The following is a 15,039-nucleotide window of genomic DNA, read 5'->3' on the forward strand; positions in this document are numbered from 1 at the left end:
ATAAAATAAACTTGTGTTGCTTAAGGCATCCAAGTTCTGGCATTATGTTACAGCATCCTGAGCAGACAACTACAGAAAGAAATAGTAAAGATTCAAGTGGAAATAAATGAAGTTGAGAATAGAAAACAATACAGAAAATCAATGAAACCAAAAGTTGATTCTTTCAAATATCAACAAAACTGGTAAACTGTTAATTACACTGAGGGGGGGGAGGGAGAGAGAGAGAGAGAGAGAGAATACAAGACCCAAAAAATGGAGAAAAGAGCTAAAAAAAGAGATCAATAGGTAGATAGGTGGATAGACAGACAAATAAAAGACCCAGGTGACTAAAATCAGGAATGAAGGGGAGAACATCACTACTGACCTTCTAGAATAAAAGGATTATAAAAGGAATACTATGAACAGCAGTATGCCAACAAATTAGATAACTTAGATGAACAAAATCCTAGAAAGATGAAATGACTGAAATTTACTCAAGAAGAAACAGATAATCTGAATAGACCAAAAACAGAGATATTAAATTTAAAATTTCCTGACAAAGAAAAGCCAAGGGTCATATGAATTCCCTGGTGAATTCTACCAAACATTTAAAGAATAACACAAAATATTCCAGAAAATAGAAGAGGAGGGAACATTTCAATTATATCTGTATATATGAACAATAAACAATTTGAAAATCAAATTAAGAAAACAATTGCAGTTATAAACAATAGCATCAAGAAGAATATAATATTTAGGGATACATTTTTAAAATGAAATTTAAGGCTTATAAACTGAAAACTACAGAAATATTCTTGAAAGAAGTTAAAGAAGATCTAAATAAATGAAAAGACATCTCATGTTGTTGGATCACAACACTTAGTATTGTTCAGATGGCAGTAGTCCCCAAATTGATCTACAGATTCATTGTAATCTTTATCAAACTATCAGCTGGCTTTTTAAAAGAAATTGACAAGCTGAACCTAAAATTTATATGGAAATACAAGGGACCTGGAATAGTTAAAATCTTTAAAAGAAGAACAAAGTTGGAGAACTAAAAATTCTCAATTTCAAAACTTGCTGTGAAGCATAGTAAGTCAGTGAGATATTGGCATAAGAATAGACATATAAATCAATGGAATAAAATTGAAAGTCCAGGAGTAAGCCTTAGCATTTATGGTCAATTGATTTTCAACAAAGGACCAAGACAATTTAATCATGATAGAATAGTCTTTTCAGAAAATGTTCTGGAGCAGCTGGATATACACATGCAAAAAAAAAAAAAAAAAAAAAAAAAAAGAAATTGGACCCCTGCCTCATACCATACAGAAAAAAATAATTCAAAGTAGATTATAGACCTAAATGTAAGAGCTAAAACTACAAAAGTCTTAGAGGATAACATAGGAATAAATCTAGTGACTTTAGGTTGAGAAATTGTTATTATTATTATTTATTTATTTATTTATTTATTTATTTATTTATTTTGAGACAGTCTTGCCCTGTTGCCCAGGCTGGAGTGCAGTGGCGTGATCTCGGCTCACTGCAAGCTCTGCCTCCTAGGTTTATGTCATTCTCCTGCCTCAGCCTCCTGATTAGCTGGGACTACAGGTGTGTGCCACCACGCCCAGCTAATTTTTTTGTATTTTTAGTAGAGACAGGATTTCACCATGTTAGCCAAGGTGGTCTTAATCTCCTGACCTCATGATCTGCCCGCCTCTGCCTCCCAAAGTGCTGAGATTACAGGTGTGAACCACCACGCCCAGCCTAGAAATTATTTCTTAATATGATAACTAAATGCATATGTCATTAAAGAGAAGATTGATAAGTTGGACTTCATTGAAATTAAAAGGTTTCATGCTTCAAAAGATGCCATCAGGAAAATGAAAGGGCAGCCTACAGCCTGGCAGAAAAATTTTGTAAAAATATATCTGATAAAGGACTTGTATCTAGAATATATAAAGAATTATTAGAAATTAATAATTAAAAGAAAAATAATAGAAATAGACACATAATTTGAATAGATATTTCCCTAAAGAAGATATATGAATAGCCAATTAACACATGAAAAGATGTTTAACAGCATCTTTAATCATCAGAGAAATAAAAACCACAACAAGATACCACTTCTCACCCACTAGGATGGCTGTAACAAAGAAGGGAGAATAATAGCAAGTGTTTGCACGCCTGTGGAGAAATTGGAACCCTCACACACTGCTGATGGTGATGCAAAGTGCTGGTGCTGCTGTGGAAAACGTTCTGGCAGTTCCTCAAAATGTAAAACATTGAGTTACCAGAAGACCAGCAATTTCACTCATAGATATGTAAAGAGAAATAAAAGCATATCACAGAAAAACTTATACCATTATTAATCATAGCGACAAGTAGAAACAACTCAAATAATTAGTCCACAAACTAACAAACAAAATGTAGTCTATCCATATGATGAAATATTATTTGGCAATACAAATGAATAGGGTGCTGATACATGCCACAACGTGGATGAACCTCTAAACATTATTCTAAGTAAAAGAGGCCAGTCACAAAAGACCAATATTATGTGATACTGTTTATATGAAATGCCCAGAATAGGGCAACCTATAGAGACAGACAGTAGATTATTAATTGCCTAAGGCTGGAGGTATGTGTGTCAGGTAGGGATGGGGGGTGACTGCTAATGAGTGTTAGGTTTCTTTTGGGGTGATGAAAATGTTCCAAAATTAGCTTATGGTGATGGTTTCACAAGGCTATAAATTGCTAAAAGCATTGAAGTACACTTTAAATAGGTGAAGTCTATTGTGTATAAATTATATTTCAAAAATGTGTGTAAAATAAGAAAATTGATTGTCTAAAACATAAATAATAACATTATATAGAAGCAAAGTGTATGACACAATGATACAAAGGAAAGCAGAGGGAAGTGGAAGTATATTGTTGAAATAGTCTTACATTATTGGTGAAGTGCTCTAATATTTGTTGAAGGTAGAATACTATTATTGAAGATATATATTGCAAATCCTAGAGCAAACTACTAAAAATGAAGAGATATAGGAATAAGCCAATAGTGGATATAAAATGAAAGACTCAAAGATATTCAAATTAATGAAGTCAGGAAAGAGGAATGTGAAACAGGACAAGTAGAAAACACTGTTAGATGGTAGAGATAAACCCAACTATATACATAATTACATCAACTGTAAATGGCTTAAACATTCCAATTAAAAGCTAGAGATGATCAGACTGAACAAAAACCCATGATACTCAATTACATGCTTTCTACAAGAAACACTTTAATAATAAAGGCACAAATGGGTTAGAAGTAAAAAGATGGGAAAAATAGAGTGTGCAAATACTAACCATAAGAAAACTAAAGTGAATATATTATCAAACAGAGTAGACTTCAGGACAAGAATTATTACTCAGGATAAAGAGAAATATATCATAATGATAAGAGGGTCAGTCCATTGGGAAAACATGACAGTCCTAACTGTCTGTGCACCTAATTACACAGCTTCAAAATACATGCCAAGGTGACAGAATTGAAAGGAAGAATGGATAAATTTCACAATTATAGTGGGGAAATTCCTTTCTCAGTGATGCATAGGAGACAGGAAATCAGTAAGGACATTGAAAACTTGGATAACACTATCAAACAACTCGATCTAATTGACATTTTTGAAATAAATACCCAACAGAGGCAGAATATACATTCTTTTCTTGCACATAGAACATTTACTCATATAAACTGTATACTGTGTCATTAAAAAAAATCTCATTACATTTAAAAAGATTACTGCTTCTCTGACAGTAACTGAATTAATTTAGGATTCAATAGCAGAATAAATATCTGAAAAATTTTCAAATATGTGGAAATTAAACAACATACTGTTAAAGGTAAAAGAAAAAATATTATAAAGGAAACTAGAAAATATTGGCTGAACATGGTAGCTCATGCCTGTAATCTCAGCACTTTGGGAGGCCGAGGTGGGCAGATCACTTAAGTTCAGGAGTTCGAGACCAGCCTGGCCAGCATGGTGAAACCCCATCTCTACTAAGAATACAAAGATTAGCTGGGCATGGTGGCAGGTGCCCTTAATCCCAGCTACTTGGGAGGCTGAGGCAGGAGAATTGCTTGAACCTAGGAGGCAGAGGTTGCAGTGAGCCAAGATTGTGCCACTGCACTCCAGCCTGGGTGGAGTGACAGAGTGAGATTCCATCTCAAATAAAAAATTTTGAAATGAATCAAAATTAAAGCCCAACATAGAAAATTTATGGGGTACAGGGAAAGCAGATATTAGAAGGAAATTTATAGTTTGAAGTGCTTATACTATATTTACATTAAAATTAGTAAATGTAATTGATATTAACAGAGGTTTAAAACATGACCTAAACTTTCACAAAAGAAGAACCAATTAAAACCAAAATAAATATGAAAAAAGGCAATATTAAAATAAGAATAAAATAAATGAAATAGTAAGTAGACAAACAATAGGAAACATTAATAAAACAAAAAGCTATCTCTCTTCAAAGATCAACAAATTGAAAAAAACATAGCTAGTTTGAGTAAGAAACAGAAATATACAAATTATTAATATCATGAGTAAAAAGGATGCATCACTACAGATGCTATACACATTAAAGATAACCTAAAAGGTGTCATAAAAGGATATCATGAAAATTGTATGCAAATAAATTTGGCAAATTTAATGAAATGGACAAATTTCTTAAAAGATAAAGATTATTAAAACTGACACAAAATGGAAAATCTGAAGAGCTCTATATTTATTAAATTGAATTTGTAATTTAAAATCTTTCCACAAAAAAATACTTCCTTCATGGTGAATTTGATTAAAAAAAATTAAGGCAAGAATAATGCTAGCGTTACCAAAGATTTTCAGAAAATATGGATGATAGAACACTTGTCAGGTCATTTTATGACACCAAGATGTCTAATACCAAAACCAGGTAAAGACATTACAAGAAAACTACAGATCAATATATCTCATGAACATAGATGTAAAAATCCATAACAAAATATTAGCAAATGGAATGCAACTATAAGTAAAAAAGATAATACACTATGATTAATTGTGTTGCTTGAGGGTGTGAAAGTTGGCTTAACATGTGAAAATCAGTGTAATTCACTGTATTAACAGAACAAAGAATATTGACCATTTAATCATCTCAACAGATGCAGAAAAAGATATAATTCCATATCCATTCATAATTAAAAAAAAAAAACTTTCAGCAAACTAGATAGAGAATTTCCTCAATCTGATAAAGGACATCTACAGAAAGCCTACACCTGATCATATATATATGTATGTATATATATATGTATGTGTGTGTATGTGTGTATATATGTGTACATATGTATATGTATGTATATACATATGTATATACATATATGTGTGTGTGTGTATATATATCGTTTTTGAGACAGAGTCTCGCTCTGTCACCCAGGCTGGAGTGCAGTGGCGCGATCTTGGCTCATTGCAACCTCCACCTCCCCAGTTCAAGCAATTCTCCTGCCTCAGCCTCCTTAGTGGCTGGGACTACAGGCGCATGCCACCACACCTGGCTAATTTTTGTATTTTTAGTAGAGACGGGATTTCACCATGTTAGCTAGGATAGTCTCGATCTCCTGACCTCGTGATCGCCTCACCTCGGTCTCCCAAAGTGCTCGTATTACAGGCGTGAGCCACCGCACTTGGCTACCTGATCATATTTAATAGTGTATTCTTGTACTTCCTCCTAAGACTGGGAAATGGTCAGTGTGTCCACTTTCACTGCTTCTAGTCAATATTCTACTGGAGGTTCTAGGAAGTTCAATAGGGCCAGAAAAAGAAATAAAAGGCATACAGATGGAAAAGAAAGGAGTGAAATTATTTTTATTTACAGATAATATGATCATGTACATAGAAAATGTTAACAAATCTATTAAAAATTTCTGGAACTAGTAGATGAATTTAGGAAGGCCAAAGAAACAAAGTCAATATTTTTTGAAGTGTATTTTCATATATTAGCAATGAACAATTGGAAAATAAAGGTAAAGAAAATTACAATTTAAAATAGCATAAAATATTCCTTGAAATATTTTAGGATAAAATGAACAAAATATGTAAGACCTGTACCCTTAAAACTATAACACATTGCTGAGAGAAATTAAAGAGGACTTAAATAAATGGAGTGATATACCATGTTCATGGATTGGAAGACTCAGTGTTGTTGAGATGGCAGTTCTCTCCAAATTGATCTATAGCTTCAATGCTATCCCTGTCAAAATCTCATCAGACTTTTTTGTAGAAACTGGCAAGCTAATTTTAAAATTTACATATAACATAAAAATTACCAAGAATGGCTAAAAGGATTGATAAAAATCAAAGTAAAGTTAAAAGAATTGCCCTACTTAATTTCAATACTTAATCTAAAGCTACAGTAATCAAGATGATGTGATACTGGTATCATTGAGTTGATATTCCAAAGAGGTAGATTTCAGGTTTTAGGTCTAAACTTTCCGAGAAGCCAAACTAGAGAACTAAATTAATCTTTCCAAGCCATGGGGTGTGTGTGTGTATGTGTGTGTGTGTGCACGTGTGTGTGTGCATGTGTGTGTGTAAGAGAGAGAGACTCATTTTTGTCTCATTCTCATTCTTGAATTGCCTTACAGATAAACTGAGTTTCCCAAGACAGCCCTCTATGGCTGACTATGTGTCATCTCCTCTCTGTCTCCTCCTTCTCAGAATAAAAGTACTTCACTTTTTTCTTTTTTGTGGTTTCAAAATGAGTATGTGTTCATTGTAGAAAACTTCAGATAATATATAAAGGCAAGGAAGACGTTGATATAATGGCCTATGATGTCCATCCTTCTGAATGCTTTTCATGTGCACACACATACACACATATTTTTTTTTTTTACTAAAATAAGGGGTTATGTCATATATGCTATTTTGCATTTTTTTTACTTGATTCCATGTTAAGTGATTTACATATTTTTTAATTACTCTGTGTGATATCATATACTTAACCTATTCACTGACATTAGACATTGAGACTATTACTACTATTTGCAATTAGAAATCACACCATGAGAAAGATCCTTATATCCTTATTTAGTAAGCTCGGACTTACTATGGACCAGGCTTTTCATACCTGAACAATTGTTTTCTGGAGAATATTCCTAGAAATGAAATAGTAGTGCTGGGTTAAAGGGTATAGCTGCCTAAAAATTAGCGCCATATGGCTACATCATCCTTCAGAAAGGCTGTGTTAATTTACAACTGCACCAGGGATGTTCGAGAAGTTCTGCTGATTAATAAACATGCCCTACCCCACAGGACTTTGCACAGGGTGGGGGCCACATCTGGTGCCTAGTATTATTGACTTAGTGATGGGTGAAACCTTTTGTTCAGCAAAAGTCATTTGTACCACATCACCATGGGGATGTGTGTAAAGCATTCATCTAGCTCATAGAGGGGAACTATACAGCTCACTCTAGTGTCTTGTCAGAGTTCTGTAGTAAGTTTTCCAACTTGCCATTCTGCCATTTATTAACTACAACAGTAAAAAAAGTGGAAGCTACCCTTTACTACAATAAGTGCTTTTCAGGCATTATCTGAATTTTACAACTCTGCAATGTTTCATTGATGAGAAACTGAGGCTCAGAAAGGTTGAATAATTTCCAAGGTCACTTAGCTCGTCACAGAGCCATGGATCAAATGCCAGGGTCCAGCTCCTTCTCTAAGCCCAATCCTGGATTTTTGACTTGAACTTGTCAGTCTTCCTTTTCTAATCATCCTGACTCTGGGGTTCATTCACTCTAGAAATATTTATTGAGCACCTTCCACAGACCAGAAAGGGGAATAGTGGAAAGCTGCATTGGCAAGGTCTTGGCCCTCACGTAGCTTCCAGTCTGGTAGAGGAGATACAATTTAATCATCCAATTGTATGAAAAAACTGTGATTACTGCCATAGAGGAAAAGTGCAGGAACTCTAAGATCTGAGAGCAGGAGGATATGATCTAATCTGGGGATCAGAGAGAGAAGCTCTGAAGAAGTGATGTTTCACCGAGGTTGCCAGTTAGTGGGGCTTCCCCTCATGGGGAAGGCCATGAGGAGAAGGGGAAGGCATTTCGTTGGGTGGCGGGGGGAAGGCATATGCAAAGGCCCTGGGGGCCTGAGGAAGTGTGTGCTGGAGGACATGAAGGGTGAGCAGTTAAGGTACTTAGAGCACAGAGCCTGAGGGGACCGGTGAGCAGGTGGGCACTGAACCCCGCGATGCCCCTGTGTGAAAGTGTTTGGAATGTAGCCTGAGAACGATGGGGCCCATGAAAGGTTGTAAGCAGGGCAGTGTCATCCTCTGATTATTGTAAAAAACATCGCCCACGCTTCTGCAGGGCACATCCACTGGGGTGGGAGGCAGAGTCACATGGGAGGGACGACTTCTTTCATTGGTTAAAATAGGTGGTCCTGGTTCTGTTTCTTTTCTCTTTCTTTTTCTTTTCTGGTGAGTTTCTTCTCCCTGTGCTAACATTCTGGGCCTCAGGCTTAAGTAAGAGGCAGATGGCCTGGGTCTTGGAGCAGGGAAGCCAGGGGACCGGCAGCCCCGAAAGCTGTCAATGTCACACAAGTCATCCTTGCAGAGCCGCAGCCACCTTCTCGGCAGAATGTCAAGCAGCTCGGTACGGGGAGCAGCTGCTCTGCAGGGCTCTGAGCGTTGTCAGAACACCATAAACAAAATGGTGAGGTTTCTGCAGAGATAACCTCCTGGCCTCCAAGCCCACGCGGCAGCGTGCCGAGGGCCACGCTTTCTCTTCGGCATCTGTTTTTGGTACTTCCAAAGCCCACAGTGTGGGGCTTTGGGACGTTGGGAGCCTGAATGCTAAAATGCCTGGAATCAAGGGGAGAGCAGGACTTTGAAAGTTGGCTTCCCTGTGTCTGTTCCCCGCAATGAGAAGAAGCCTGAGCTACAGCCTCAGGTTACTGCTGGTGGTCCCTCTAGACCAGAAAAAAAGAACTTTCCAAGAGAGACCCTTAGTATCCAGAGTCCCCTCCAGTCCCTGGGGTTGGAAGGGAGAAAAGGGAGAGGGAGCAGCCTCTATGCCAGCCAGGTCCAGAAAGAGAGGAGTGAATTGCGCGGGGGAAGGAGCCTACTGTTGCTGGTAGAACTTGCAGCGCCGAGACGGACCTCTCAGCCTTTATTCTTGTAAACGTCAGAGATGCTCAGCTTTCCAAAAACCAAAACCCAGTAACCGTCTTCCCAGCCTGATGTGTGTCTGTGCCCTTTGCCCACCTGGGCACTGAGGCACCAAGGCACCTGGCCTTACAGTCATTTCCTTTGCCCCATCTGGCTCGCCAGTCAGCGAGAAGCCCTCTGGTTTTCTGAATTGTGCCCCCTAGGGAAGGAACACTGAAGATTTCATCTAGTCAGCTTCCCCTTGGCTCATATGAGGAAGTGCTAGAATGCTTCTCAAGCTCCCTCCTTATAGGGTAAGACCCTCCTGTCCCAAGCATGACATCCCTGGGGTTAGTAAAAGCCTATGACCTTAAGAAGAGGTTTCTGCAGAAGCAGCTTAGCTCTGGCTGTGCACTGCTGAGTGTGATGGTGGCAGGACGCTAAGGGTGGGCCCAGGGTGCCAGGTGGATGTCAGAAAGAGCAATCAAGGGCAAGCCCTTCTTGGGGAGGCAGCATTATAATTGCCATGTGGCACCAGTTTGCAGTCACTGTTCAGGTAATTGCTTTGTAATTGACTGCATCACCTTCTTCCTGTTTAATAAATAGCACGAATGAAACTAGCCTGCCAGTGGTGGGATTGTAATTCAAATTCCATTGACTATAGTTGCGCATTTTTCATTTAGCATGTAAAGGCAGTTTCTATGTAAATTATTTCAAAAGGTTCTCCATGGACTAATGACATTAGCGTGGGGAAGGATAGAAATTGTCCTAGTAATTGATACTACAATGGCGTGGTGCATCATGGAGAAAGAAATTGGCACTGTAACTTGTACACTTTTTAAAAATAAATCCAAATTAGGAGAGAATTGCTGAAAAGCAAAAACAAGTATTTCATAAACAAGAATTCAAAATGTGACACATTTGTTTTGACTTAAAGAGCCAAATTATTTACAAACACAGAATTAATTATTCCATTGATGAACTTTCAGCAGAAAAATTATGAGCACTGCAAATATGGACATATTCTCTTTTTACTCACCCAACCAGCCACTTTACCTAAACACAGGGTACCCCTATGTCTAGTGCCCCTGCTAGCAGCAGAAATTATATTAAAGACATTTGTTCAGTTTGAAAAACACAGACTTGTAACTTTTTTCTTTATAACTGTCAGAATATTAATTTTGCAAACCAATTCAAGAATCTCTTTAAAATGTGGCCTTCTGGGCTTCAAGGTTGTAGGTATATATTTAATAAATTGAGGTACTTTACAGTTAATATGTCAAAGGCCTGGTCTGCCACATGGAGAAAATAATTGTTGTAGAAACAAGAGTAAAAGCTTATTCCCAGGTAGGTAAATGTCCTGAAAAATTGTATTTCATCCCCTTGAATTTGAATCTCTTGTGAATTAAATATTCAGGCATAGAGAAGTCAAAGCAGCAAAGTAGGAAAACAATCAAAACTTGAAAACGAGCATGTTCTTAAATGAAAGAATTAATCATGCTAAATTAGAAAAAGTATTAAAATAGTTTTAGATTAATGCAGACTGTGAGTATCAATATAATTGCAGCAGCTTAATTTGGCATAAAAAGCATCTAATGAAATATTTTAATATCACTGTCCATTCAATTTACCAGCTTGAATTTCATGGGGTATTAAGTGGTTTTTAAATTATCATTGCAAAATCTTCCAAATCCATGTGGAATTTTTGTTGTTGTTGTTTATGGAAGGGGAAAGAAAGAAATTTGTGTGTGTGTGTGTGTGTGTGTGTGTGTGTGTATGATTAATGAGTCTAAATCCAAATTTCTACTTTGTGGAACAGGTAGAAACCAACCCCTTGTTATTGCCCTTTGTGCCAGAAATCCATGTTTCTCCACTTCTTGGGCCTCTGCCCCCCAGGGCCAGGGCTTTCTGTGTCATCCTGAAGAGTGCACAGCTGCTCCCAGGGAGAGTCAAAGAGCAAAGAGGAGCCTTAGCAGCCATTTAGTTCAGCCCTTTATTTGGCAGTGAGGGAGATGATCACTCCACCTTCTTATAGAAAGAGAGCTTTAGGGAGCCTCATTTCTTCTGGATTTTCTGACTCATAGACTATATTAAAAATACCCCAGCACACTGGAGAGGAACTCCAAATGGTAATTGTCGAAGCATGCTTGCCCAAGGATCCTGCAGGCCTAACCACCTGTGTCTCCTGGCATAGCATTTTTCTGGTTTTCCAGTAGCTCCAAGACTGGGTTCTTCCATGCACCCTGTCTGCTCTTGCCCCTCTGCCCAAGTCCAGCCTTCTCTCTCCTCCATAAAGCCTCTTTCTCCTTCCCTGTAGTTCTCACCTCTCTGATAACTGCCCCCAGATCTGGAAGAGCAAAACCACCGGGCCAGCAGGGACCAGCGACTGCCACTTTACTCAACTGGATGGGTGGTTTTTATTCTTCATCTCAGCTGAATTTCTTGGTAGCGTTTGATGACAGCTCATCTCAGCCTCTTTCCTAAAATCCCTTTTCCTAGGCTTCCATGACCTAGAAATCTGAGTCTTGGTGACCCCTCTGGCCACTACTTCTGGATCTAAAGCTCTAGAAGGACTCCATGTGAAGGCTGAATAAAGAAGGATGTGCCAGAAAGGAGAGTTGGGACTGCCTTCCCTCAGGGAGCCTGCAGTGAGGGAGGGAAATTGACTGGGGAGGGGGTGGCGGTGGGATAGAGGCGACTGTATTTAGACAGCACTGGGGAACAGAGGTTTTGTTGCGTATGGCCACTGGGAACAATGGCCATAGTGTTTGAAAACACTATGATAGTTTTCAAACAGGAAAGCTGCAGTCCTAACACCCTTGTGTCTCATGACATACTTTTTTCTGGTTTTCCAGTAGCACCAGGACAGGGAGCTCGAAGACAAGGACAATACGACAAAATGTCCACAAAATTCATGTAGGATAATGCTCATTACAGCAGTATTGATAATAGTGGGATTTGGAATTTGGAATTTGGAACAACCTAACTCTTCAATGATAAGGAACGAGTTAAATAAACCATGGTACTCTGCAAACATTTGTTGAATAAATAATTATATAAAAGAGCATAAAGAAGAATAAATATGAAAAAAAGAAATCTCTAACCTCACTGCTCCAGTTAAGGATTTTGTGCATTCTCACCCTTCCCCAACCTCCACCAAGATGCACTTTACACACTGCCACCCCAACTACAGGAGATACCCCACATGTGCTTTTCTACAAAATATTATGTTGTACGTGGTTTCTCATGTCCTAGCATGTGCTTTGCAATCCCGGCTTTGCATGGATGTATATTGTTCTGTGGTCAGCCCTCCTCAAGTTTTGGGCAAGATGTCTTCCTTTCCTGCTCTCTACTTTCTCCGAGATTCCAGCTCATCCATACCTACAGCTCCAGGGGTACCTGCACACAGGTGACTCACACTGCTCTATTTCTGTCTCAGTCCTGTTCTCTGGGCTCCAGATAGGAGAGTCAAGCAGCCATCCCATATGTCAAATGCTCACCACTTGACATCTCCCCCTAGACTCTTTGGACTCCCCTAAGTCCAAACCCCAAATCATGACCTTCATCTTCAAATATCTTCATTTCATGAAAGGAAGCCCCATTCATCTGGTTATGCAAGTCACAAGCCTGGTGGTATTTCCTGATACCTTCTTCTCTCCATCACCCCTTTGTCCAAATCAGCTCCATTCCCTTTTCCTCTGGGAGCTGTAAAATCCAACCTTTTCCTCTATCCGTCTCCTTGGTCTTCATAGCAGCCCAAGCTACCACCACCGGGACATCATCCTTCTGCATGGACTGCTTGCCCCAGTCTGTTCTCCATGCTGCAGCTGAGGGGTCTTTCCACAGTGCAGACCCCATCAGTCCCTGCTCTGTTCTTAGGGTGAGATTTGTGGCTCTCTGATTAGGAACTGGGCATCTGGAGCCACCTGTCCAAGTCGAGTCCCAATTCCTCTTCATCCCCTACCTGTGGGACTTGCCCCTGTGCTCCCATTTTCTCATCTGTGAAGATTAGTGAGTCAATCACAGCCACTGTCCTTAGATCAGCCCTACCACATAGAAATGCTGTTTTGGTATTTCCTGCTGTTGTTCTTATTCTTCTTCTTATTATTATTTTTGAGACGGAGTCTTGCTCTGTCACCTAGGCTGGAGTGCAGTGGCATAATCTCAGCTCACTGCAACCTCTGCCTCCCGGGTTCAAGCAATTCTCCTGCCTCAGCCTCCCCAGTAGCTGAGACTACAGGCCTGTAACACGACACCCAGCTGATTTTTGTATTTTTAGTAGAGACGGGGTTTTGCCATGCTAGCCAGGCTGGTCTCAAACTCCTGACCTCGTGATCTGCCTGCCTTGGCCTCCTAAAGTGCTGGGATTACAGGCGTGAGCCACCACGTCCAGCCTTGCTGCTTTTATTTTGCTGTTGTTATCTGTAAAACAGAGACTATAGTGAGAAACACATGGGTTAATATGGGCAGAATGCTCACAAGTGTACTAACTGCATAGTAAGTCCTTCATGGACGTTTGCTGCAGCTCTCGGCACTCCAGCCTCACCTGGGCCATGGGCTTCTTCATTCCCTGTGCTTATCTAGCTCTGCAGTTCTTGTCCTTGCCACGTGCCCACCCACCACAAGGCCTTTGCATGTGTTCTGCTCCTACCTGGAACACTTTCCTCTCTTTACCTGCTTCTTGCACTCTTCAGGTCGTAACTCAACAACTTCCTGACCTCACTGGTGGGGCCACTTCTCCCTGGTGTCTGGTACTCCTTCCTAGAGAATCCACAGAACTCATGCAAGGAAGGATAGCCCAGTGGAGGGAGCCCTCTGATTTCCAGCTCCATATGTGGGGACAAGACACGGCTCAAGCAGCCCTCTGGGAAACCCATTGGTTTCCGAGAGCCTCCCACAGGGTGCTTGGTGGCCTCTGGTGGCTGGCCCTCCAAGGCTCCTTTTGGTCAGGTGGCCCCAATGGCCATGCATCCTAGAGAGAGATGTTCAGCCTGATGGGAGAGTGAGATCCAAGGATAGATTGTTTACAGGCAGCTCACTTCCATGCACCCCTGCCCCTATCACCACTGATGATGAAAAAATGAGTCAGCGAGAGCCCATTTCCCGTTCTTTGTTTTCTTTTAATTTGAGAGAAGATGGAGAGAATCCTTGTCAGGTAATTACACCCCAGAGGGGAAGGTAATGGAGCAGCTTTCCAGCCAAGTCTGGGACTACTCACACTGCATTTCATGGTGGGTGGTGCTGATGCACATTCGGGAAGCTCTGTAACCTGCAAGCTGACCCTGGCCATGGGGCTGCCTCTATGGGAACATTCTAGCTCATGGCACTATTCACTTGGGCCTCAAGGATGATCAGTGGTTCTCTCTGAGCTATCTGAAGGGAGCTTCCAGTGCCTCACCTGTCTCATGGCAGCTCCTCTGAGCAGATGCACAAAAGCTGCCTTTTTTTTTCTTTCTGAAATACAGACCACAGATTCTATGGTCTTTAAAGAACTGAGCTATTTTAAAGATGTTGGTACAACAGAACCCTCTAACCTAAACATCACATAAGGGGAAATCAGTGCTCAGGTGAACCAGCTCCAAGATCTAGCCTATCTCTTTATCCTAAACCAGAGATTAACACGGGCCTCCTTTTGGGGTGAAAGTAGGGCTCCTGGGAGAGTCAGATAGCCCATAATGACACCTGTGTACTTGGCAGCCACTATGATTAGGTAACACCTGTTTGGAGCCCCATTGATGGCTGAGATCCCCACCGCAAAAACTAGAACCAGCAGGAGGTTCATGATAGAGGTGACCATGTACATTTCTAAATCTGCTACAAATTCCCAGGCCACGTGTATCCTCTTTTCACAGTGTAGAGGTCAGGAAAAGACCTGCCCGCTAGCATGCT

At 40.0% G+C, this 15,039-nt stretch overlaps 1 protein-coding gene across 6 annotated transcripts in view; it reads left to right on the top strand.

The window, feature by feature from the left end:
• Window positions 1–15,039, top strand: part of CAMTA1 (calmodulin binding transcription activator 1) — a 969,422-nt gene that overhangs the window by 488,024 nt on the left and 466,359 nt on the right. The gene's annotated exons all lie outside the window — the stretch shown is intronic.

Source organism: Theropithecus gelada, chromosome 1, assembly GCF_003255815.1.
Source record: "Theropithecus gelada isolate Dixy chromosome 1, Tgel_1.0, whole genome shotgun sequence".
NCBI classification, from domain to species: Eukaryota; Metazoa; Chordata; class Mammalia; order Primates; family Cercopithecidae; genus Theropithecus; species Theropithecus gelada.